General features: G+C 34.2%; 1 protein-coding gene across 2 annotated transcripts in view; it reads right to left on the bottom strand.

Annotated features, from left to right (window-relative positions):
- LOC105145459 (Down syndrome cell adhesion molecule 4) overlaps positions 1–26,528 on the bottom strand; it is a 230,904-nt gene that overhangs the window by 170,166 nt on the left and 34,210 nt on the right. Inside the window, exons 1-2 of one of the 2 annotated variants that reach the window (XM_087405822.1) lie at positions 16,241–16,425; positions 9,887–10,331 (exon numbers count right to left, since the gene is read on the bottom strand). The gene's annotated coding sequence lies outside the window, so the exon portion shown is untranslated. Of the gene's footprint in view, positions 1–9,886; positions 10,332–16,240; positions 16,426–26,528 lie in introns of those variants that run through there. The other variant, XM_087405823.1, reaches the window with a different exon arrangement.

The raw sequence follows: 26,528 nt of genomic DNA, 5'->3' as shown, positions 1-26,528 counted from the left end.
ATTAATTTACTGAACTCGACTTTAAATATTTATTATGTCATCAATGTCAATTTAAAAAAATAAAACATAAAACACAATAAATAAGAAACAAAGGCCTTAAACGTTCAAGTTGATTCTTAATGCTTGAATAATTCGATGAATTTACATACTCATATCCAATCTCGTAAACTGCGCGTCGAATGTAATTTTCAATCTTGAAACGCAATCCGAATAGAATTAGAACAATAATATCACAAATGAAAATTAAAGAATAATTATTATAGTTATTTATAAATTGCATATTGTATTTTTTTCCATCTTATATACTACTCAAATTTAAAAATTTATGAAACGGGTTGTATATTTCCTGCTTCGTGCAAAAGATGTTATACACGGCAAAGAGCTTACGTTCTAATCATCAATCATTTTATCTGCAACTCAGATCTGTCTTTGCTCTTGCCTTTCTACATGATATGTTTACTACCAGAAGAATTTTCTAAAATATTATTAATTAAACATTAGATAAAAGCCGACTTAAGTTCTCCCTCATCGAATAGAATCAAAGATAGCACGTTTCCGTGATTAATTATTTTCACGAATTCCAATAACAATTAATCGTACAAAGCGCGACGTGATCATTCGAAACGATAGTTGCACGATGTAGCCTTACTGTCCAATTACACAATGTAATTGGAGGCTTGACCGGAGGCGATCGCAGCGGCGTTGTTTCCGCGCAAAGTTACATAGTTCATGCAGTTTACTCGCGGAAGCTACGAGTGGTGTGTTTCCTTTGCAGCACTCGCTTGTAATTGTGAAGATCGTATCTCTATCGTTTCTTTATCATGATCAAACAAACGGACGTACCAAATAATTTCGACAATCCCATCGGTATATATAAATCGATGTACGTACGTCGTACGAGTGCAAGATACAACAAAATAGCGTTATATTTCAAACTTGTAAATTCCAAATTAGAGTAAAAATGCTCGTATATTTTCTAAAAAAAAAATAGACAATATCGTGACTTATTTCAAACTTATAATTAGAATAACTTAAATTAATACAAATAGCATGAGAATATAAATACTATGTAATATTCTAAACAAATGTTTCGGCTTACAAAGCCTTCTTCAATGTTAAAACACAAAAATATAATATTAAATTAACAAACCAAATAAGTAACAAATACAATGAAAAATTTAAAAAATCATCAGCGGTGAAGTGTCAATATATAAAGAATTCGAAAATGTATTAAGATGGATTACAATAAGGTAAGAAGATTAAAATACTTCGATCAATAGTAAATTACACGGTGTTCCTCGATAAAATAATTTTGTCAAATTCCTCGATTAAAATCGAGAATCCAGTTTGTCGCAGACTTGTATCAAACGATTTGAGAATTCATTTGTTACGAATATTTTATATTCTGTAGAACGAGAAAATACATTAAAATATATATTAGTATATGATGTCTTTATGATCACACCTAAAAATAAGATCACTCAAAACAAATTTTGAATTTATTTAATGAACAGTATGATAGACTTAAATTTACTATTAAATATGAGGAAGACCATTGTTTGAATTTTCTGGATCTGTCAGTCATAAAGACAATACTATTATTTTAAATTGATACCATAAAAAGACATTCTCGGGCAGATTTATCATTCTTTTCAAATCATCCTATAAAGTTGGATCATGCCATAAGGTTGGAAACTTACTATATAATTTGGTTGATAGAACGATCTTATTGTCAAATCTTGCATTCTATAATAAGAAGGTTATCTTTTAGGAATAATTTTTAATTATATTAATTAAAAAATTAAAAGTTTGGCTATTAAAGAATCCACAATGGCAAATAATAATACTAGCTCAGATTTCGTTGACATTGATGGAGTAAGAAATTTAATGGTTTTTCCATATATAAGATCCATATATAAGATCCATTTCCAATAAAATTACTAAGTCTATTAACAAATCCACAAATATGATTGACTATAGATATTTAAATAAGCTTAATAAATTTATCAAAGTTCATAAAGACAAAAAGCAACATGATAAAAATAATAACGTCATATATAAATTAAATTGTAATAACTGTGATGCCTCTTACGGCCAAACAAAGAGACAATTACAAGAATTAAAGAACATCGCAATAATATAAAATTAGATTAGTCCAAACACTCAGTAATCTCGAAACATATCACCGAAATCATAATTTTAATTGGGAAAATGTTTAGTATTCTTAGTTTTGAAAAGAATTATCGCAAAAAAAATATTTCTGAAATGATACATATTAAAGAACAAAAAACGGTTTAAATTTAATGAAAGATACTGTGTTATTGGACACCTCTTATTTTATCATACTTGAAGATATACGTGAACATAAATTGTCACAGTTTTGAACAGATTTGTTTTTACATTCTTTTATTGATTTATTTTTATTTGACCTACACATTACATCAATTTTCAAACGAGTAACAGTCAACTTCTAATTTTAATATACTCGACCAGAAACCTGTTGAGAGTTTTAATTACAGTATTTTATATAAATTAACGTGAGTTATGATTTGATTCTGTATTTTTCATTCACACTAATTATATTATTTTAATACATCTTCTCGCGTTCTACATATCATACAGAATATCATAAAATATTCGTAACAAATAAATTCTCAAATCGTTTGATACAAGTCTGCAACAAACTGGATTCTCGATTTTAATGAGGAATTTGGCAAAATTATTTTATCGAGGAACACCATATAATCTACTGTTGACCAAAGTATTTTAATCTTCTTATCTTATTGTAATCTGTCTAACACATTTTGACGTTTGAATTTTTTATATATTGACACTTCACCACTGATGATTTTTTTAATTTTTTATTGTATTCGTTATTTATTTAGTTAATTTAAAATTGTATTTCTGCGTTTTAACACTGAAAAAGGCTTTGTAAGCCGAAACATTTGTTTAGAATATTAAATAATATTTATATTCTTATGCTATTTGTATTAATTTAAGTTATTCTATTTATAAGCTCAAAATAAGCCGCAATACTGTTTAATTTTTTTTTTTTATAAAGTTCAGCCTAAACTTCATCTTGATATATTTTTAAATTAGTTTACTCTATATTTTAGAATTTAATTACCATATTTCGGAATCTTGTATTTATATTTAAAAAACTTTTATTCTTTATTCAATTAATTTCCGCTAATTGGAAATTCAACATGAATAAACGAAATAAACGGAGACTCTCTCTCCAATAATGAAATTTAATGATGAATATTATAAAACCGAAAAAATAGCAAAGAAAGAAATTTTCACTATGTATTAATCTAAAATTCCTTTGATAAAATTTAGAATTATTTTTATTATTCCTCTGTTACGCTATACATTTACAGAACGCTATCATTTCCAAGTAGCAGGTAATAGACATCTCTCGCGATACTCTCATTATTTTGCATACAAAACACGCGAAATAAAACAAACCGACGGAATATTCATGAGACTATCTCAAATGTTCAGACGCTCATCCGTTTTCCATTCTTTTGTCTTTTTCACTTAAAAAAAAATCTTTGCCTCTTTAGCCTGTATTTTTACTGAAAGCCTAACAAAACATTTTGCAAGACAAGAATCTTTTGTAAGTTTATGCGAAATTAATTAATCCGGAGTTTTGTTTAATATTATAATATTCGCGCATATTAGTAAACGTCATATCTCTTTAACGCAGACATCCTCACCGTACTTCCAGGACCCTTCCGTCTGCATGACGTTAGCTCGTCCTTTGAGAGGGACTGCTGCAGTCAAATCCTCATAGCGAGAAGACGACGGCGATGGCGGCGGTAGCAACCTCCTTCTCCACCCGGACCAGGATTTATGGCAGCCCTAATAAACGCGGCAGCCGTAATCATTTGCATATACTATGACCACGCTCCGGCGAATGCATCGGATGGCGAAAAGACGAGAGAGCCAGCGAGATATCTCGGCGAACAAAGGGCTTCCGTGCGACTAGCTTTGGCTGCATTAGCTCACGCATCTCCGCGTACATCTCTCTGCGCTCGTGTTGCGCAACGGGGACGATGATGTTTTGTCTAACGGCACATCAACTCTTATGAGTCTGCGCAAATTTCGGATGTAAATTTGCGAGCAGCTTCCTTGCGCTAAGGATAAGGATAGATACAACCAAGACGAATTTGAGATATCTTCGACAGGTGATATATATTGTATATTTTAATATAAAACTTGATATTAATCGCGTAATCTGTTTTTAATAACAATTTTTATTGGCGATAGAAACATTATAGAAACAAAAACAATAAATTGTGCAGGCTTTATAAAGATTAATAAAATTCTATGAATTCTATGAATAGTTTAAAGAAAAATAATATATGTATCTATAACGGTACATGTATTTAAGTCTAATAAAATTATTATCAATCAACTCCATATTACGTCAAAATTACGATTTCAAAATTATATATACCAAATTAATCAATTCAATTATTGAGAAATAGATTCTGTGAAGATACTAAATTGATACAAAAATTTGTCATTTTCCATAAACTGTATTAAAGTTTAAAAAATCGGAGTTCTTTGAAAAGGGGATTAAAAAATTTCTTTTTAAATGTAAAAAAGAATATATCAAAGTCCGTGCTACAATTTTGTAACTTGTGTTAATTTCGCTGAAATCTTATTTTCAAATTTGTTTAATAAACATGACAAACCTTTTGTACCACCAACGTAAAGTGAAAAACAAAATAATTTGAATTTAATCGCCTTTCAATTTTCACTTACGAAGAAAACCTCAGAAGTGTTCGACGAGTTTTTCAATGTCAATTTTTTCGATGATTCTCGAGGCCAAAAAAATATACGTGTCGCGGCGTTCATCAACATCGTTCAGCAGCATCGTTTCCGAGTTATAAATTTTTGAAAATTTGAAAAATTCAGATCGCACTTATTCTTTAAGGAAAGTTTATCAAAGAACAGTTTAGAAAAAGTTTTTTTTACAATAAATAGAACGTTTCTTGACTAAGGTTGTCTTGAAACGCAAGTGCCATTAATAGTTTTTGTGTGCGAAACTAAATTTTAATATTGTTTTTGTAAAAAAATATCATCATATCAATATTGTAATTGTTTGAAAGAAGTAACAAACATAGAATACATATTAAAAAAATAAGAAGTTGTCAAACTTCGAATACGAAACGTCTACTAAGCTAGCAAGTCAACATGAACATAATCAAATGAAATTACAAAGGATTGTTCTAACCGTTTAGCAAGAAATCGATTTTATGTTAAATTTTAAAAAAGTTAAAATGTTCATTAAAAATAATAATGATAATATAATAAAAACGCTTATACTATAAAGCAGGGACTCGGACCGAAAAGTTTTTTTCAATTTTATTCCGGTTCCGATTTAATAAAATATCAAATAAATATTCCGGTTTCAGTTTCAATTTTTTTTACCAATAAAGAAAATCGAAACCATAACAATTACGGTTTTTTCACGGTTTTTATTCGGTTCTACTTTTACTCGCTTTATTCTATTTATTCTTTAAATTTATTGAGAAGAGAGAGGAAGAAGGGAAGAAGAAAGAAAGAAAGAGAGAGAGAGCGTGTTCACTTGTTCGATCTAGAGAGTCTAGTCACGACCTAATAAAAGAGAGGTATCAACTGATGATTCTGAACAAAAATAACGTAAACATTTTAAGAACATTTCTCTCGGTCCTTTCTTACAACTTATTCTTATAGATAGATTTTATTCTTATAGATAGATTTCACTTATTATTATTACATAAAGTCTACATAAATATTCTTGAATTTCATAGCTTAAAATAAATTCTTGCAACATGTTAGTAAAGAAGATCTAGATTAAAAAAATAGTATCTTAAAAAAAGTTTATATTAAATATGTCTCGCAAGAGAGGCCAGATTTCTTTTATCATATGAGGTATTGGAGGTATTTGCATTCGGGTTATTAAGAGAGCTGACGTGATATTAGATTGAACATTGGCGATTTGGAACAGGCAGAACAAAGATAAAGATCAAAAATTAAGAACCAAAAAAAAAGAACCAGAAAAAATCATAAAATTTTACCAGTTTGCTTATGGTTTCGATATTATAAACTTCGCAAAATTTGGGTGATACAATTTTGGTTTTGGTTCACAAAAAAAGCTTCTAAAACAGTTTTTGGTTCCAATTTCAATTCGGTCCGAACTATAAAGTCCCTACTATAAAGTAATTATGTATTTTTAATATACCCTAGTTTAAATTTCGGTAAATTACGCCACTCTTCACACTTGAAATAATCTTAAAACGTATACCATACCAAAAAAGTACCAAAAATAAGGATAGAGAGAAGAAAAATATTTATACTATAATTTAAAGGTAATTATGCGCTAATTTGATAGGTTTCTATTGTGACACATTTTGAAATTATTTCAGACATGAAGGATAATGTTTATCACTAGCTCGCTTAAAGGAACAGTGGTGTCTCATGCTTTGTCTTAACGCCGAAACTCTACCGTGTCTCCATTATTCGACAAACACTTCTATGGTTTCGCTTGTACGTCACATATTCATATAAAATTACCAAAGCTTTTCCAGTAAATAATTTATTCAAGGATTAATTCATCGATAGAACTTTAAATAAAAATATTCGAATAATGAAAAATAAAATATGAGTTTTTAATGATTTTACAATTCCGTACAATTTCCTAAATGCATAAATATGCAATAGTGCTTTTTTAAAAAGTTGATATTTGCGGGTGAGAAAACAAGTTGTGAGATTGCAGCGGCAGTTTTTTCAATAAGGCTTTGATAAAAAAATTACAAAGAAACGCGCCGTGATGGAAAAGCTCGAGAAGAAGTTCATCGACTGGAGGTAGACGAGCAAAAGTTTATCTTGAACAGTGCAATTGGCAGTTGCAGATAGTTCCGCGATGCAAAGTGATCCGTCGTGCCCAAAGTTGTTATCACTAATGACTACGAGTTATCAGTTCCATTCAGTTTTATCTCTATCGTTCGTATACTCGCGGTTCAAAATGCGTCCTGATGTGTACATTGAATTGTAAAATTAACACGTCTATTAATAAAAAAAATATAATGACAGTTTCAGTAACACTTTTCATAGTTCTACAATTCTTTATCAAAACAAAAAAAGTTCCGCATTTTTTTATACTACTAAAAAACCGAAATTAAAAATATGGCATGGAAATTTTGCGAATCTAGCACGACAATTCCCTTCTACGAGAAAAAGAAAAATATTTTTAGCTACAGTTGCCGTTAATATTGCTGAAGTTATTCTAATATATGTATTTTTAAAACAAAATTTCAATAATTGCCAATTTTAACAGATTATAAATGTAGAAGACATCACGGCATTTGAAAAAAAAGTGCCAATAATTTATCGCAATTTTAGTGACATTTTTCATTAGTTCTAGAATTCTATGCTGTACATTACAGTTCCGGTTGCTAGTTTTTCAACTTTGGTTTTCATATTTAAAAAATGTGAAACTCCTTTTTATTTTTATAAGAAACTGTAGAATTATGGAGAGAGAGAGAGAGAGAGAGAGAGAGAGAGAGAGAGAGAGAGAGAGAGAGAGAGCTATTGAAACTATCATTATTTTTTTTATGTTAATAGAATGTTGTGTTAACTTGACAGATCCCTGATACATTCACATGATATGTAAAAATAAGATAAAGAGATAAGGGCAAGATATACGTGACGTGGAAAAACGTTTCAACATATAAGCTATGCTGAATTTTAGAAACACAGCGGATGGATTTAAATAATGTTTCGTCTATCGATTAATCTATTCTTAAATAACGCTGATTCAAGAAGCAGTCTTAGAACAACGCTTTTCACTTAATGCTTTAATAATGAGCAGCGAGTGCGCGAGTTTGCACACTGCAAGTTAAAGAGTCAACACAGATCAATATTTGGCAGCAAAGTCGCGAAGTAATTTCAGATGAAATCAAAGTCAAACATTATCAGCGACACGGAAACGGAACAAGATAAGCTCCTTGGAAAGATACTCAGTCGCTCGATTTCTCTCTTTCTCTTTCTACCTTTCTATCGGATGGAAATGAAGCGCGTTCGATCAAATTTAAGTGCGCGAGCCAGTCCAAACCAATCAGCAGTCCTCTGCAAGTGCACCCATTGCGCGAATTCTCCCCTGGATTCTCGGTTTGCGGCCTGCGGTCTGCGGCTCACGATATTGAACATCGCAAACTATGAGACATACCGTTTCGATAATAGAACAATATCTGTTTCATGTACGAAAAAGTTGGAACCGACCTGCAATCGAACGGTTTATAGTTTCCTCACTGATTTTCCTTGTATTGTCGATTATTCCCGAAAAACATCGCTTGTTATTCTCGCATTCTGCTCGCAAAGCGTTGCGAAAAAAAAATTGTAAAATTCACAGCGAGAGAAAAAGATTGCCTGTTATTAACGAGGTGAATATTTGCGAAATAAAGCACGAAGTTGCTCGAACGTGTTTCAAGTAATATTTCCAATTAATTGTTGCAAAAACAAAGGGAAAGAGAAAGACAAAAATATAAAGAGAGAGAGAGAGAGAGAGAAGACTTTGTGCGAGTGCATGAAACGTAATAATTATTATCTGCGGATTTACAATCCTTTTAATTGTACGCATAAAACGTTTGAGTAAGTACTGTAACGAATTACGTTTCGCTCTTACGTGTATCATGTTGCAAAATATTAAGTTTTTATTTAAAAATCTTGCGCATAGCATCGGAGGTAAATCAATTACAAATTTTTTTTCTATATCAAAGATTTATTATATTGTTTTGAAAGTTAAAATATCTTTAACCGATAATTATTATTATAAATCGATATTAATATTTTCAGATATTTATGCTATAAAATTATCGTATAAATAATTGCGATTAATTTGTTTAGAAAAGATTTGTGTAATTTATTTGCAATTAAACTATAAATTCCTCAATTTAATTTCGCAAATATAAACATTTCAACAAAATAATAAGTAATAATAATAAAAATTGCAATTTATATAAATCACTCACTCTGTCTGCTGCAACATCTCCGCGACATAACAGCCTCTCCCTTGCTTTACATACAAGTGACGCACTTCACGAAGACGGATAGTTCACCGCAAGATAAAGACTGTACGACTACGGTCTTGTCACTTTACGAATATAACCATAAAAGAGAGATTTTGATGATAGAAACACTGTTGAGAAACTCCCAACGCACTCGTGAGAAATCTAACTGCGATGCTCATGATATTACACGTGATTGAATCCGTAATATAATTTGAACAATGTGGCTTTTGTACTTATTACATTATACGAACTCATTAAATGTCAATAGATCTGTTTTTTATTCCTGCACTAAATTGTACTAGAATTCTCTTTCTCGCTTTCGTCAAATATCAAACATGTACCTATCTCACTTTAAGTTCAAAAAGTAGTTCAGCAACAGGAAATAGCCCAGAAAACTCTACATTCCAAAACGTTCTCTCCGAAAAATTTTATTCAAAATATATATATAAGTAATATATATACACGTAACATATAATATACCATATTGAATAAAATTTTCCTCGAAGAAGATATTTTGAAATGTAGCCCTAATATTTCAATGGTGTAATACGCGACGCATTCGATCCGAATGAGAATTTAACTATGACTTTCGACAGTAAACATCAAAGTCGTGCGTTTTTGCGCGTCATTGTATCAAAATAAAGTTAGACTAAACGGCTCGCATCGCTCATTTATGACACAATGACGTATTGATGAATATTTTTAATTTTCATGAAGTATAAAGGGAGAGATTAATTCAAGAATAAAAGTTTTCGCTTTTAACGATTGTATGGAGGATAAGAAATAGGTATAATACATTGTCGTAACAGCAACAAACCACTTACCGAAAGTAGCGTCGATTTTTCTCTCGCCAGTAACTCATCCCGAATCAATTGGCCGATGTCTCGAGAAAAGCGGAATATTGGAAATGGCGTCCGGTGTGGAGCGGAGCGAGGAGCGGAGGCGGAACAGTCTGGCTGATTATCCGATTATCCAGTTCTCCGGAACATTTGCAATTTACGTCTCAGAGTTCCACCCTTCCCTCGGGGGAGGTCGTCTTCTTCTGTCGTCTCTTTCCCCCATTCATTCCCTCGTATCGACGAGCCGTGGGAATTTTCCATTTCCATCTTGTAGAAATCATTCCCGTTTACGTGCGTGGTTGCGTCTTCCTGTCGCGCATTATTCTTGATTGAGAGTCCTCGTGAATCAGGCTGCCATAGTTGACCCATACTAGTCGAGAGATTAACTCTCGAGCGGAGACTCTCACTACTTCGGCTGCAGGCGCAAATCCTATTAACATAATAGAGAAGACCTAATTAAGATCGCTTACGGCCAATGTGTCGCGCTTTCTTTGAAAGGATATCCCCGAGGGATTTGACGACTAATCCTTCCGAACGCGACATTTTCCATTAAAATCTTTCGAATCTAATGCGCGCATATGAGCTTATCGAGCTTTAATGGCTGTCTACTTTGATGAGTATGGATCGCATATATTGAAAATATTAAGAGACGTTATTAAATTTTTTTTTCTCAATCAGAATTCTTTAATATTCTTTTTTTAGACAAATATTTTTCGCAAAACTTAGGACATCATCATAGTAAATAATAAAAAAAGTATCATGCGGAAAATGTCAAAATCGTAAAGCAACATCTATTTGAAAGAAAATCAAATATACATTTGCATTTCTAATTTGTCTGCGCTCTGCGCTAATTAACTTTTAATTTTGAGCATGCAAATAACTTTTCATATTTAAATAAATATAAATAATTACACAATTTTGAGAAAAATATATGAATATAAAAACCATAGATAAATTGAGATCGTGATATCTTTGAATTTTAAAATTATCCAATATCATTTTAGACATTAGATTCTAATATTTAAAATGATATTGGATGGTTTTAAAATTCAAAAATATCACGATCTCAATTTCTTTGTTTTTTACAATCATACAATCAATTTTTCTCAAAATTGTGTCTAATGATTAGAAGATTAAACACTCGACTTATCATATCGCGTTAATAATGATAAAACTTATGTTTCTCATAAAACTAGGAAAAAGGAAACTCGAGAATAAATTACAGTTCGAAATGTTGACCCTTTTATGAACGGCAAAATGGCAGTTTCGACTGTCGTCGTTGGCCGTTTTCAGTAGTTAACTTCGCGACTTCGAGAGGCGTCGAGTAGCTGATTATTCATCACTACAACCTCCGCAAACTGTCACGAGAAACACAGAGAGAAAGAGAAAGAGAGAGAGAGAGAGAGAGAGAGAGAGAGAGAAAGAGAAGGGAAAAGTGAGAGGACGATTTCCGCAGAGAGCAACGACGGACACGACACGACACCATTCTCAGACGAGGTGAAGAGAAGCAGTGGCGAGAGAGAGAATGGAAGAAGAGGGATGCGGAAGATCGCGGGGGAGAGAACCAGGACAACAACGTATTCTCTGTTCCCTCGTGTCACTGATTATTCCATTTACGAACCATGCCACATGATTCTGAATAGTGGTACGCACGCCACGTGAATCTGTCGTTGGATTCACCCTCCGTGTCCCAGTTCCTCGTCCCTCAACCACTACGTTGTCATCTCACACCCCCATCTCTCTCACACACATACACATACACGAAATATGCATATTCTCTTTATCTCTCTTTCTATCTCTCTCTACCTTTCCGACTTTATGGTTGTCTGTAGTTCATGATAGAGAGACATCTCGCTCGAATTGAAAATCGATTCAATCTGCGCGAGTTGCGCAGAGCGGCGGTTTCGATTGGCGAGCGTGAACGATACTTCCGAAAAAATAGCCGATCGATGTATGTGGCATAAGGATGCGATGCATCGCCGTTGTGTAGCGTCCACTGCAAAAATGGGAGCTCATACCGTATTGTCGTTTTAGTACTGCCAACATCGTCGAAGCGGAATGTTTACGCGATGTAGGCGAGCCGAACGGATTTCTGATCGCGAGAAAGACAGAAAGACAAGCCGACGAGGATTTTATCCAGATGAAAACCAATCCAACAGCTAACGCAATAAAAACGTCAATTCCTTTGATGTTTCTTACACGATGAGAAGTGTATCGAGAAGTGAAGAGCGTCGTTTCGATTCGCAATACGATTCGCGATCTCCATCAAATCGCTATTTTAAACGTACTTACTTTACCATGCTCACTTGATAAATATTCGATCGGCGTATCGGAGCGCAAGACTCAAAGCTCGATATTAAATCCCGCAACGCTACTTACGCTACGTAAAACCGATAACGTTGCAAGTCTCCATCGAACGGGACCAGTTACATTACATCCATTACTATCTGGATCGGCAGTGATGAGAAAAATGAAAATTCAGCTGATTAATGTTAACCAACTTTGACCACAATCAAGTCTCAGATGCGACCTGATATAAATATGTTAAGCGCATTTAGAAAAACTAACAGTGATGAGACCGAAATTTGGAATGAAAATCTGAATTTTAGATACATTAAACAAAACATTTAAAATATAATAACTAAAATCTCAAATCGTTTCGAATTTATTCAAAATGAAAAGTTTTATGAAGTTCTTGAAAATCTCAAACATCTTGAAACTTTTAAATACATTAAAAATCACGAAAGTTTGAAACACTTAAAAATGTATTCCATTTTCTTTCATATTCCCTTATATTATAGTTTTAAACCACGTTTGGTTTTATTATACAGCCATAGAAAACAGTTCTATTCTTAAGAATTTTAAACGGTTCAAACATTCAAAGAAGAGACTTCAAGACTGGACTTTCAAGATTCTCAAGGATTTCAAAACTTCCAAGACATTCTTAAGACTTAAAAAAAAAAAATCTTTACTTTGAATAATATAATATAATAATATTCAAAACAATTCTAATCTTACCCGACTGATCTTACCCGATCTTGAAAACTTTTAAAAGAAAGATCCGAAAGTCGCTATCGCCGACTGGCATTCTCCCGCTCCTCTAAATGCACGAGTACACGCTGGTGGAATAAAAAATTCTGCGAGGCCAGCAGCCCACCGCTATTGAACACCCTGCACGTTCGCAAACACGTAGATCGCCGTGCTTGCGCATGCAGATTTTCAGGTGCAACCAGCCGGCTGCGCTGGAGAGGAGCGCATATCCCTGAATTAGCCAACTGAGAGGGTTAGATGCGAGATGGGAACGCACAAAAGGGTACTTCTGTCCTTATTCATGCATAATATCCATATTCTTCGAAGGAGACAACGTGCCCCATCGCGACGACATGGTAGGATGCATCGCGACACAACCAAGGCAATAGGCAATAGAACTGGGTTCGCCCTCGGGACCTCCTTCAATGATTGCACGCGATCCGAAGAGATTCTTTGCGACCCTGACATTCACGTGAAATATCAGGGGAAAAAATAAGGAATTTATTTTCAATTTTTTATTTTCAATATGTCAATTTCGCTCAAATATGAGAGGGAAAGAAAGAAAAAGAGATAAAATTTATAAGATCAAGGTACCTACGCGATTTTCTTTCAAAGAAATACAGAGTCTCGAATTTATATACTTGTACTCACAAAATTGACTTTATAGAAAAATATAACGTACTTTCTTCTTTTCGCCTAAAAATATCAAAAACACTTGAAAATTTTTTTCGCCAATGCCAAAAAAAAAATTGGCTACTCGTTTTTAATGTCGTTTCATTTTACTGGGGACGGGTGATTAAAATTGCATTGCCTTTGGGCCATGTTTCCATATTTTACTTCGTTTCATTTCAGCTTAGATCACGAGCTCGTAACAGCGATTGCTTTATAATTGCATTAATGCGGTCAGTAGTACGTCTATTCAATTTCGTTGCGCGTTTTAATGGCGATCCGCGAAACGCGTACAATACCCGCGAGCGGCGCGAAACATTTCAACTTCGCTGATTAATCGGGGAATGAAATATATTTAATTCCACGAAAACTGGTCGCGCGCAATTATTCCGCGATACCCTCTCAATTTCATTAATGAACCGAGAGAAATGTTACGCTGTCGCGGCTCTATCGGTGCGCTGGCAAAGGACCAGTCACGCATTTCATTCTGTCGTAATCTCGCCAATAATTAACGCGGTTACCAAGCATCTACTAATGAAATATACAAAGCGTTGCATATATGGAACAAAATCCGTGTGGGTTATTCGGCCGCACATATCGCATATGGATGAGAGAGCGATATACTAAATGGACGTGTCATTTCGAGCTTTGGATCAATATCAACAATTACTCTACGTATAATCTATAGCACTGTAATTTATACACATAATTATATAATTTAATAATAACAATTGAATCCATACTCTTAATCCCATAATAAAATAGAATATAATGCATTCCTGAAAATAAAAAGACTCTTTTAAAGATATATGTATAAAAAGGAAAAATACAGTTGTATTTAATTGCGATCAATTTATAATTAAATATATCGGTACTATATACATATATATCATTGTAATTTAATCACTATTAAGTTAAATGGATATTATATAGATTATTGTAGTTCAATTATTACTAAATTATAATTATTACTAAATTATAATGTATTATATCAGTGAACAATTTTTATCAATAGAACTCATATTTATATTAAATCCGAAATTTTCTCATCCAGTAGGATTCTCAATAATTATGACTAAAATTTCCGTCATATAATTTAGTATGTACTACAGTTGCCGACTATGAACCACAAAATACATATAGATTTTCGAATATGATACAGGAATTTATATATTTTTCTCATTTTTATATTTTTTTATTATAATGTACTTATAACGACTAAGTTTATTTAATAATTTCAATATAATTTTTTAATTCGATATAATTCAATATAACTTTAACACATTGATAATGATCCAATCGAAACATCTGCTTCTATTAGATCAGTATTGTAGTATTTGTACAATATTTAATATGTTGATCATTGTTTTTTTAAAGGTTAAAGTTATTATTTAGGCTCATAGAGCTTCTTATCTATTATTAAAAATATATTTGTTATGTTACAAACGTCTCTTATATTTATATCTTATCGAATTCTTCTCTTTAATTTTTTATAATTCTTAAAGTCTCTTTATTTTACTTTTCTTTTCAGTAAGCTGTCGGGAGAGAAACAAAAAAAAGGAAAGATGAGCTAAATAAGTTTTTTTATTGACTTCAAATCAACTCAAAGAATCCATAAACGAAGAAGAGCGAGGATAGAGCGGAAATGATATAATATGAAGGATATTAGAAACTTTCGAATAATGCGACAAACTGACGGAGAAGAATACTAACAGGTACGACGAAAGAAAGGAATGGAATATCAGGCCACGTCACGAAAACTTCATGATTCTATGAAGCTCGTCTAATCGTCCGAGATTTTCGCGGACTTTATTATTAGAAAAGTTTGCAGACGGGGGCGAATCGGATGATATCAGGCTCGCGAACCGCACGGATTATCACGGTTATCGACTTCACAGCTGCGACGAAGATCGAATAGGAGAGAGAAGGGCTCATTCTGTCCATTACGTTGTTCGAGTAACAAGATATTGAATTTCTGGCGCGCTTGTCCGAGAACTAAATTTTCTTTCTCCCTTTCTCTCGCTCTCTCTCTCTCTCTCTCTCTCTCTCTCTCTCTCTCTCTCTCTCTCTCTCTCTCTCTCTCTCTCTCATTCATTCTCTCCTTGGAAGTGAATTCTGCTGGCTATAATGGCGCCTTTGCGCGTCTTTCAAGTCTCAGGACCATTTCGAGGCCCTTGAGAGAGAGAGAGAGAGAGAGAGAGAGAGAGAGAGAGAGAGAGGGGGGGGGAGGAGAATGAGAGGAAAGAAACGCGGCGGCGAAGACTGTTCACGCTATCCAACAAACGCCCATTTTCAGACAATGAATATTTTAGCGCGTCTATGAAAGCCGCCGCTCGAGCCCGTTTTTTTTTTGCACCGTTCTTGGCACAAAGGGCGTCATCGTCGCGCCTCGTGCACGCGCGCGCGTGCGGAGTAAGTATGTATGTATGTACATGTACTTTTTGTATGCGCGGTTGACGCCCCCAGTCCCTTGACCATTCAAGAATTATCTTGGTCGTAACTGGATCAAGTAACGCTATTCTTCACGTGCGCGCGAGAACGCCCTTCTCATTGTCTCTTTTTATTGAAAGATTCGCTCGTCTGTGCGACGCCATTAAGATGCGATTCACTTTGAATGAAAAGAGAAGAAAGAGCTCTTACCTCAGAACCGAAAGGTCGACGAGTTTTCCTTCCGTGCTGATGATAATAAATGGCTTCATTTAAACGATCGGACCTGCCAATTGAAAGACGAAGGATTACACGAGTTTCGAAACATTCGAAACGTACGCGAACGGATGCCAGACACTTCGAAACTTTCGCGATAGTGATCGATTCGAATGGACTAATCGCACAGATGGCGCCAGTGATCTTGGTACGCTTTTATCTACAGGTCGTACAAGTAGATTCCTGGTATGCAATTTTACTGATGGTAAAAATGATCAGATAAACATATATTTCAAAATGTATTATGTAAATAACACATATTGCACATAAAAAATAATTATAAAGACATATTATTTTAAATAGTTACTTTATATTGAATATAGAACTTTAATTAACCAATGATGTGTTAAATAATAAAATTCCTTCACTAACATTTGTAGATAAAAATAAAAATGGATATCTGTGTAAGATATTTAAAATGTTCTCGACGTTTCTATCTAGTAATAAAATATTCAATTAATAATATTAAATTGTTGTTTTATATAAAACGAATTATAATTTTATAATTATAATATCACATATTTTTATAATTTTATAACTCTTTATTTCTTCAGCAGAAATAGTATCGATTAATTAAAGGAATGTTTAATTAGAGGGAAGAAATAAAAGCGAACGTACCTGCGTTTAAATGAAACCCATTTACTAGTGTTTCTATGTGCACAAAGCGTACATGTTGAACTATGTAGCCACAGATATTTCTAGCGGGTAATCCATGATCTTCGATTTTATTTTATGTTACGTATATTGTTCAGTTCTATTCTATGCTATGTTCACATGCTGAATTGTGCACATTTCGTGCACATAAAAGCTTTAGTAAGTGAATTCCATCTAAAACGCAGGCACGTCCGCTCTCAGACTTTTCTGTGATTTAAAGTAATTGATGATATTTAATACATTTTTTTGTATATGTATTTGTATAAATTTTTTATTACTGGTATAATTAATATAAATAATAATTTTGCGCTTCTCAGGTGTACAATAAAAATTATGTATTTGTTTAAAAGTCAAGTCAAATAAATTAACTTATCCTTTACAACAAAAATGACATGTACGCTTGCCTTTAAAAATTATCGCTTTTCCTGCAGAGTCATCGCAATAATTTGCTATCGAAACAATGCCATTGAACATTTATGTTTAAGTATTGAATAGAAGTTTCCAACAAGCTATTATTTCCAGCGGGCTCTCGATGAGACTTCGTTTCGAAGACGTAATGATAAATAAGAAGAAAATCACGAAACTTTTGTCTAAGTATGGAAAAAAAATTGATATATCAGAATCGCGTCGAATGAATATTAGAACGCAGGCACTTTTCAGTTTGAAAGTCAAAAGAAAAACGGGAAGTTTCGAGACGGGGGATAAAAATCGACCGCGGAACGACCATTGTCCAGCTGTCCAGTAATGGACGACCCTCTTCGAGCTAATAATATCGAATTGATCCGAGCCGTTTTGACGATTATGTTTCACGGCGATGCTTTTCGTGCTTGCCTTTTATATTACAAATAAAAAAACTCAACTTTTTGCCCTATTTTTTTTCCTTTTTTTTTTCAAACTACCGGCTGCCTGTGTCCAGCATCTGCCTACCGATGTGCATTGGTCATCGATCTGCCTGGCGGTCATCCGATAAAATGCAGGATATCCCTAAAAATGTTATCGCACATCGACGACAAAGCGTGAAATCAAACTTGGCGTTGAAGAATTGCGCGACTCGGCAGCATGAAACGTCGTTCAGCATCGCGATAAGTGGCGAGTGTTTATGACAGCGCAAAAGTTTGTGCCTATTTTTATTCAAGGTATGGAATTTTATGAATGTGCCAATTATAACGTGGAATGTTATTTGCAAAACATGCGAATGTGTTCGCATGCTTGGGAAAATTTCATTCAATGATTTTCGTTATATAATTATAACAAACATGGTTGCAGCGCCAATTATCATATTGCAAATTATGTAGAACAATAATTGCCAGATTCTGTTTTACAGACAAAATGAATCTTAAGCACTTTCCTCACGCAAATGGAAATTTGTCGTGACATTGTGTATTATTAATATAATTCTACATAATTTGCAATATGATAATTGGCGCTGCAACCAAGATTTACGATGTACTCTTACAAGAGGAAAGAATGAATTTATGTGTATTTATATTTTTGACTGTTGAATTTAATGTTAGATTTATGTAAATATTGTATTTTATGGATATTTGTAATTTTACTGAAGATGGCCAGATTGTGGCCGAAACGTTAAAATTATTTATTAACGTAATTATATATTAAATATCACAAAGAGAATATCTTGTGCTGAGGTTTTATACTCTTCTTTTTGTTATGTTTTGATTTTCATTATCTTCGTCGTTTGAGATCGTAGCGCTCCTTTTTGCAAAATATTTATTATAATAATGAGTTATACCACTTGTAAAATCACACGTCGAATTGTACGTGCGATCTATTCAAATTGTATTCGATTACAAATAAAAGTTTTATCAAGATGTGGGATCACAAAGATTATATTCCCAATCAAGAAAGTCAAAATTCCCGATTTAATCAAGATTACGATAACATAGTGTTCCAAATGAACATAAGTTACCATGCAAAATAATGATGTAATTTAATATGTTAAAAATTAATAAACCTCGGAATTAAATATCTAACGTTCGAAAAAATTAAATTGAATTTTAAATTGAATTGATGTAGTCTTTTTTTTACGACCAAATACAACTTCTTAAACTCTTTTTTATAAATCTAAAACGTGCATACTTTCATTTTCGCCATATTGCATAACGAAGAGAGGCAGCCCTTATTTTTTGGCTAAACAACTGCTTATTTCGCAATCATTCGTGTGACGCACGTTATACGACACGGCTACTCGTCCACTTTTTATGACACGATTCCATCATCCAACGGAAGCAAAAACCATGAAAGGCAACTCGCGCTTATAGCAAGAAAGGGATCCTCGCTCGTGCGTCTCCACCAAACTTCACATAAGGGCACTTTTTATCTACGTGACATATAATTTCTCCTTGAATATAAAAAAAAAACTAATTTTTAATGAACATACAATTCTAACAAAATTCATATAATTATTTTAATTAAATATAACTTTGCCTAATATATAATATAACAAACTAATAACTGCAATAAATATGCGTTTAATTCAGGTTTAATTACTAATTAATTGCAAATATTTCTTACATTAATAATGTAATAAATTGAAATAATAATCTCTATTGATGTGCAAAATAATAAGAAAAGTATGCATAAAATATACAACATAAAATAAAATTTAAAAAAATGCATTTCAAAAAATAAGGTATCTGTATAATGCTATCTTGAATAAGATGCTCTCTAAACTTATAATAAATTACATTTAAAATTATACTATTAAATTAAAATAGTAGCATTTAAAAATAATTTACATAAAAAAGAAATGAAAAAAATGATAATAATAATATATTAGGTGTTGGAATTAATTCGTAGCGTTTTACAAGTGATGGGACGTACTTTCATTAATGTATTTTTTAATGCTCATGTGAAATAAATAACATTCTTTCATTAAAAAACGCTACGAATTAATTCCAACACCTAATAATAGTAATAAATTTAGATGATATATAACAAAATGAAATTGACAGTATTTTAATTAACATTAACTATACAAAGCTTTTTTTATGCCATCTATATGCCAAATAAAGTATTTTAATTTGCAGATGCAAAGATGTTTCAATTGTTTGTTCCGTTGCATTTTAAAAAGGAATGATTGATAGGAACAGGAACCCATACACAGGCGTAGGCTCTCACGGATTATCGACTCGATACGGATACCACACGAAAATTGTCGGGTTAGAGCTCGGCCGTCGCATAATGCCATTAATTTGTAGGAACCGATGCAGACCACCGGTTTCATTATCGTTATCAATACTGAATATAGAATCGCGTGACAAGTGCGTGACCGCAGATGCGGAACGCCCTCGGTACGCATAGACGTTTGCGCCCAACTGCCTCAATTTGTCTTTTAAATTATACATGGTTTCACTGAGAATAGTGGTTTTTGATTCACTTAAAGGTATCCCTTCTATTTTATATTCTTCTTTATCCTACTATTCTTCACGTATTCTTTCATCATTATTATTACACGTGTTTACTAATCGTTTGCCCACTTCCTGACAATATGTTTTGTCTAAAGAAGAAATTCCGATTATTTTGAGAGAAATCTTCTTATTTCTTCATACCATTAAGTTCCTGTACCTTACATTCATGCTTTATTTACCACGTTCGCACACGCAATTTTATTTAATAAAAATAAAATTATCAATAACGTTTGAAACAATTCGTTCAAAGCAGAATTCGCAAGCAGGCGCAAATAATACACGCGATAATCGATATCGAGAGGTCCGTCATAGAAAGAGCTACTTCCTTAGACTCGGGTGTTTTAAGGATGAGTTTGTGTGTCGTTTTCTTTGTAGAGGAAGGTTCTGAGAGGAGGCTCAGGATGACTCGAACTTGTTCGTGAGGCTAAACTAATTTGCCGTGCGAGGGTGGACGGTTGGAGCCTCAAGGCGGGGTGACACGGGACCAGAACCACAGTTGAACGGGGGATGAGAGGGAAAGGGGCTTTAATGCTACAGCTGGTGGGGGCAGCGAATTCCAAGTGACCAGTATAAAAGTACCACCCCACATACCGGCCTCACTTCTCTCTTTCTTTTCATCCCCCTTTTCTGACTCTCTCTCCTCTTTGTCGCTGCTCCTCTCCTTCTCTGCCTTACTCTCCCCTCCTCTGCAAATCCCCTTTCCCTTTCGCTTCGACACCCCCGCCCTTCCAACCCCTCAAAAGACCTCAGTGTTACACGAGGGGAACTGTGAACTGGGGTAAAAGACTGCTCGTGCTGGGTCGCGAGGACGACGTTCTTTACGACTATATGTGTGTGTGTGCGTATTTGCGCGCGCGCGTTTTTTTTCAGTGCACGTGTGTGCAGGTGCGTAACTTCGGAAGAGGAGGAAGTGCCTTGACGGAGGAGCTCGGCAACAGTGATGGCTGGCCATCAACCAAGTCCCCGAGCTTTTTTCTATAACGTTAATGACTTTTATTTTCTGTACTTCATATAGGTAATGGAGCGTATCTTACACATAATGTGTATAGTATTACAGTTTTATCTGCTTTTGTATTCTCTTTCATGTATAATATTCTTTATCAGTTTGCGATAAAATTTTATGTTTTATCTCAGCTATTTAGAAAGTCTACAGATTTCGATAGAAACAATAGAAAGAGATATTTTCTTGCTCAGTACATTCATTTCATATGATATAAAAAAAGGAAAAAGTTTTTGAAAAACTTTTTCCTTTTCTTAAAATTCTTCCTAAAAATATTTTTAGAAAATAAGAGAGACGATCGTATTGTTTGACAAACGAATATATAAACAAAATAAAAGAAAATTTGGAAGTCGGTGAAAGAAGAAAGGAGGGAGCCTGTCTGTTTGCAGAAAGGCGTCGGCCCTGACTTTGAAAGGACGAGGGGGTGGTGAACGGACAGGCAGGCAGGCAGGCAAGCAGAGGGGTAACTCCATGAGGGAAGGACGTTGAATCGTGGAACGCGGGGGCAGGGGAGCGGCAACCGCGGCAGGCTGGAGGGTTGAATCAGCGCGGGGGTGTATGGGGGAATTAGTGGATAGTCGCGGACAATGTGGGGGATACTTTCTCATATCAAGTATGGCCGCCATCGTGGCACGATGGTCAAAACAATAGTAAGTAGCCGAGGCCGCGATTCTTCTTCTACACCATATCGTCGCGCGCCACCATGATATGTATTTCTTTTTCTTTTTCTCGTTTCGCTCTTTAATTATTGTCACCTCGCTATCGACACAAAGCGCGATCTGCCATTATTCCACCCTCCTCCTCACAGCTTTTCAGTGCGCGGTGAACAAAGTGGTGTTATTGTCGCGTTATCACCGGCACGCACATCCAGTTTCACCGGTGTTTAACAAATGGATAATAACGAGGAATCATCGACAAACCGCGATATTCTGGGATGGTTTTACATCGACGCATCCCGCCGCTGATCAAGGTGAGTGCAGTTGGACTTTCGTTCTGACTATATCAGGATTATCCGTGATTACGTTCAGCTGTTCCACGATGCCACGTATGTATCAAGAATCGGATATAGTTTCGCTGAATTTTAAATTATTGCCACGCTCACTGACTCTAAATATAACAGTAACGTTCTGCCAAAAACATTAGTCACCAGAATTATATTGCCTCCGATCCTAATTATCCTGATTGTAATTCGATAAAGTTTTTAAAACTTAATTCAATCTAAAAGATCTAAATCTCATCGTGTAAACATAAATGGAGAACTTATCGGATATTTTTCCCGGAAGCATTTAAATGATAATTTCTATCACATACACGTACGCAATAATCTCTCCTTGTAATTTAAAGAGTTTAAAGTCTCCTCTCCGTCACATATAATAATTAGGGAAGATAACGTGATAAAAACAAAGTAACGCGATAAAATAGATTACGCGATAAAATTCTCAGATTGACAAAATGATTTTTATGCTCGGCTCGATCAGATCGTCTCGTTACTGACGAACTAACATAATGACCTGTTTAATGTCCTGTTCTTCCGGAAACCTCTCGTTGGAACAAGCCTTCGATCTGTGAATGTGCGAAACGATACTGCACCGCTCCCCTTTCAGGGTGGACTAAGAGTGCCGACTGGGTATTCTCGCCGCGATGTCTTTTGCATGCGAATACTCCACGTGGTTCATCCGGCGACACGCATTGCGCAGATCCGACCTTCCGCGATCCCCACCTTTATGCGAATCACACCTTTTACCATACCGTAGCAGATTCGTGTGCGAACTCCCACCGAGTGAGTTGACTGCTACACCTAACTCCTCGATACACGATTTGTGATTCCGACATACCCTTATAATTTTCTTATCTCACACGTATAAGCCTAAAGATTTGATCGATGAGAAATCTGTTTTACAAAACCGCAAATTTATATTTAATATCTAAATCATTCATTGGATGTTCTAAATATAATACAAACTTATCTTGTTTTTATAATTCAAATTTTACATGTTTTGAATAATGAAGGAATATTCTGATTAAACAAATGTGAAATACAAAATCGTTGAATCTTGTGGAAAATTAATTTTAATTTATCATGCCTGTAATTCATTAATATTTAATTATACCGTTTGAGCATAAATTATACGGTCGTGATAAATTGTAAACATTCTTATCATATAAAAAGAAGAAACAAAATGAATAAAATAGATATAAGAAATGATAAAAACAACGTGCGCATTTTCTTAAAACAATTATTTAATTTGTATACATTCAGTGTATATTAGATATCATACGAGGATCAAACAAAATTAAGAAATTTATTTCTATAAAAAAAAAAGACTATGTATTTTATTTTCCAGTATCAAATTCTCAATAATTAACATTGACATTTTGGCGACAGCTACAAAGTCGATCCGCTTGGGGCTTAAGAGGGAAAGAGAGACCGGCGACGAATCGCATCGAACGGACGTTTCAGAACATTGAAGGGAGGGTGGATGTGCGGGTGGATTTTCAGGGACTGGCGCGATGATATTTGTCTTGTTTACGGGAAGACTTATGCGCGTGTGCGGACCGCCGAAGTTCGCTCGATCAATAGGCCTCTACTGAAATCACACGTAAACGGGACCCGCGTGTATCCCGCACACGCCCACGCGGTACGCACGCATACGCACTGCGTATACAGACACGCGTGCTTGCTTGAACATCGAACCAATCCACGCGAAAAGTTCGCGCGAGCTTTTCTTTCGACTTTTTGCGAAAGAGAGCTATGAGGCTTTCATAATTCACCGTCCACCATACCCGCTATTGATTCTACTTTCTCTCTCTTTCTTTTTTTCTTTCTCACCCTCTATCTGGATCCGTTTGATGTCCCCGGGCTTTTATTGTTTCGCCTTAGGTACGATTGATTTGCCGTCTCTCACTTGCATTTGTTGACCTGCTTTCGCACTTGTTTTAATTAATCAGGCTTTATATAACTGTCGTCGGAAACCTACTATTATTGTCAGTACTAATTCATACTAACTGTCGTTGTATGAGCCAATTATTTGTCTTTGAAATGGTGCAAACTGAATTTTGAAAGATATAAGGTTCAGAGCATAAAATGTACTGACAATTATTATTTTAAGAATGAGTACCGTGTAAATAATATACATAAATATGAAAGAGTACGCCAATAATTGATCCAAGTTAAATGTTGAATATATTATATATTCTTAATTTAAATTTAATTATTTCTAATGTGACTGTACGTCGAAACGTTCGGACATTAACCACAGTCGATCTGAGATGCTTATAATATAAATATGATAAATCGCCAAAACATTCAGACATTCTGAAGACATTACTGAGATAATATTTTTCGCAATAAGTTCTTTACACAATTAATTTAGGAAGGATTATTTCATATTTAGAAATGTCCAAATGTTTCGGCGCCTTATCATTTTTATTATTATTATTTATATTATTAACGTTTCAGATCGATTGTGGTTAATGTCGAACGTTACGGCGCACATCTGAGATAATTGAATTTAAATTAATAATATATAATGTATTCATAACATCTAACTTTGACTGATTATTGGCGTTCTCTCTCATATTTATGTAAATTATTTTTTTACTTTTAATTTGACACAAAATTTTTCTGATGATATTTGACTTCTCGTTAGCAGTGCCGTAAAAGAAATGTGTCTTTCAATATGATATAATACGTTAAATTTTGTGGTTTAAAAAATAGAGCAATCAATGTCAAGTCATGACAACAATTTCATATATAAACGGGTATAAAATTCTTTCTCTCTCTTCTCGACATATAAAATTCTTTAGCTCTTTCATTTCAATGTAACTCGACGAGACAATATATCGTTTCTCACCCGAACTACTCAAGCTGGTTGTTTATTAGAATTATTGAACCACCGATGAATTTTACCGTCGTCGGTCAGACTGCAATGAGAACGCCCTACGAAAATATCCTTGACGTTCGTTCATCCATTATTTCGCAGGGGTGCAACGTTGTTTGTCGTTCAACACCCACGCGTTCGCACACCCACACAAGTCAAAGAAAATCTGACGAACGGTGCACGCGTAATAATATTACAATAAGTTTTGTTTCATCTTAGTTTGCTCTCTCTCTCTCTCTCTCTCTCTCTCTCTCTCTCTCTCTTCTTTTCTCTTTTCTTTTCTTCTCTTCTCCCCTTTCTTTCGATGTTTTTCGCCGACACCCTTTCGCGAACATAGAACTACCCCACCGAATAGGATCACTGCCCCTCTCCATCATTCATCCAATTTCGACAGTGAATTTCCACAATGTCGGAGTTTCCTGGCCTCACGCGAACATACGTATGCCAACATACGGGCGTATTTACGCGTATTTTTGGAAAATCTGTCAAAGGTTGCGCAGAGAATACGCGGGTTTCGCGAAAGCCTCAATCTCCCCCTGTACCTCTACCTATCTCTCGCGCTGACGTGCGTCAGCGATTGCTTTACAACCCTCGCATAATCCAATTTCCGCCCCGTCGCACATGCACTAACTGCAAATAATAACTGCTGTTCTTTTTAGACAAACTGAAAGTGAAAAACAATTCCGCGATCGTTGCATTTTAAATATTTAAAAGCGTTTTCTATTAAAAAAACGTGCATATTTTATAATATAATTGTCAAAACTAATGGAATAGCTAGTTTGATTATATAATTTTGCATAATTATAATAAAGCTGTAATAAATGAAAGAGAACTTATAATAGAATATTTAATATATTTTTGGAACACAATATTTTATATTTTTGAAACACAGTTAAATTGAAAAATTTATATAAATGATTTACACTATTATAATATTAAAAATATAAAAATTAATAGATTTTAATTTGCAAACTTCGGCAGCATACGATTTAATTTCAAAATAATTTAAAAGTATGTATGGTTAGAAATATAAATATATAATTCTATAGAATATTCGATAAATATTCTGTCTATACTATGTGAGCTCCGATTACTAATCGAGCTGTAAATTATTAGAATTATCATTATCAAATCACATTTTCAAACCATCTCGAAACAACTAAGAATGTATCGCCGGTTTACGAATAGTAACGTAATCGTTCTCTCATGCGGCATCACAAGCAATTCTTCATATATGTTGTAAGACGATACATTGGATAAAG

This window comes from Acromyrmex echinatior, chromosome 4, assembly GCF_024713525.1.
Source record: "Acromyrmex echinatior isolate Ae372 chromosome 4, ASM2471352v2, whole genome shotgun sequence".
Lineage (NCBI taxonomy): Eukaryota > Metazoa > Arthropoda > Insecta > Hymenoptera > Formicidae > Acromyrmex > Acromyrmex echinatior.
The sequence above is the reverse complement of the archived record's forward strand: the minus strand, read 5'-3'. Positions and strand labels throughout refer to the sequence as shown.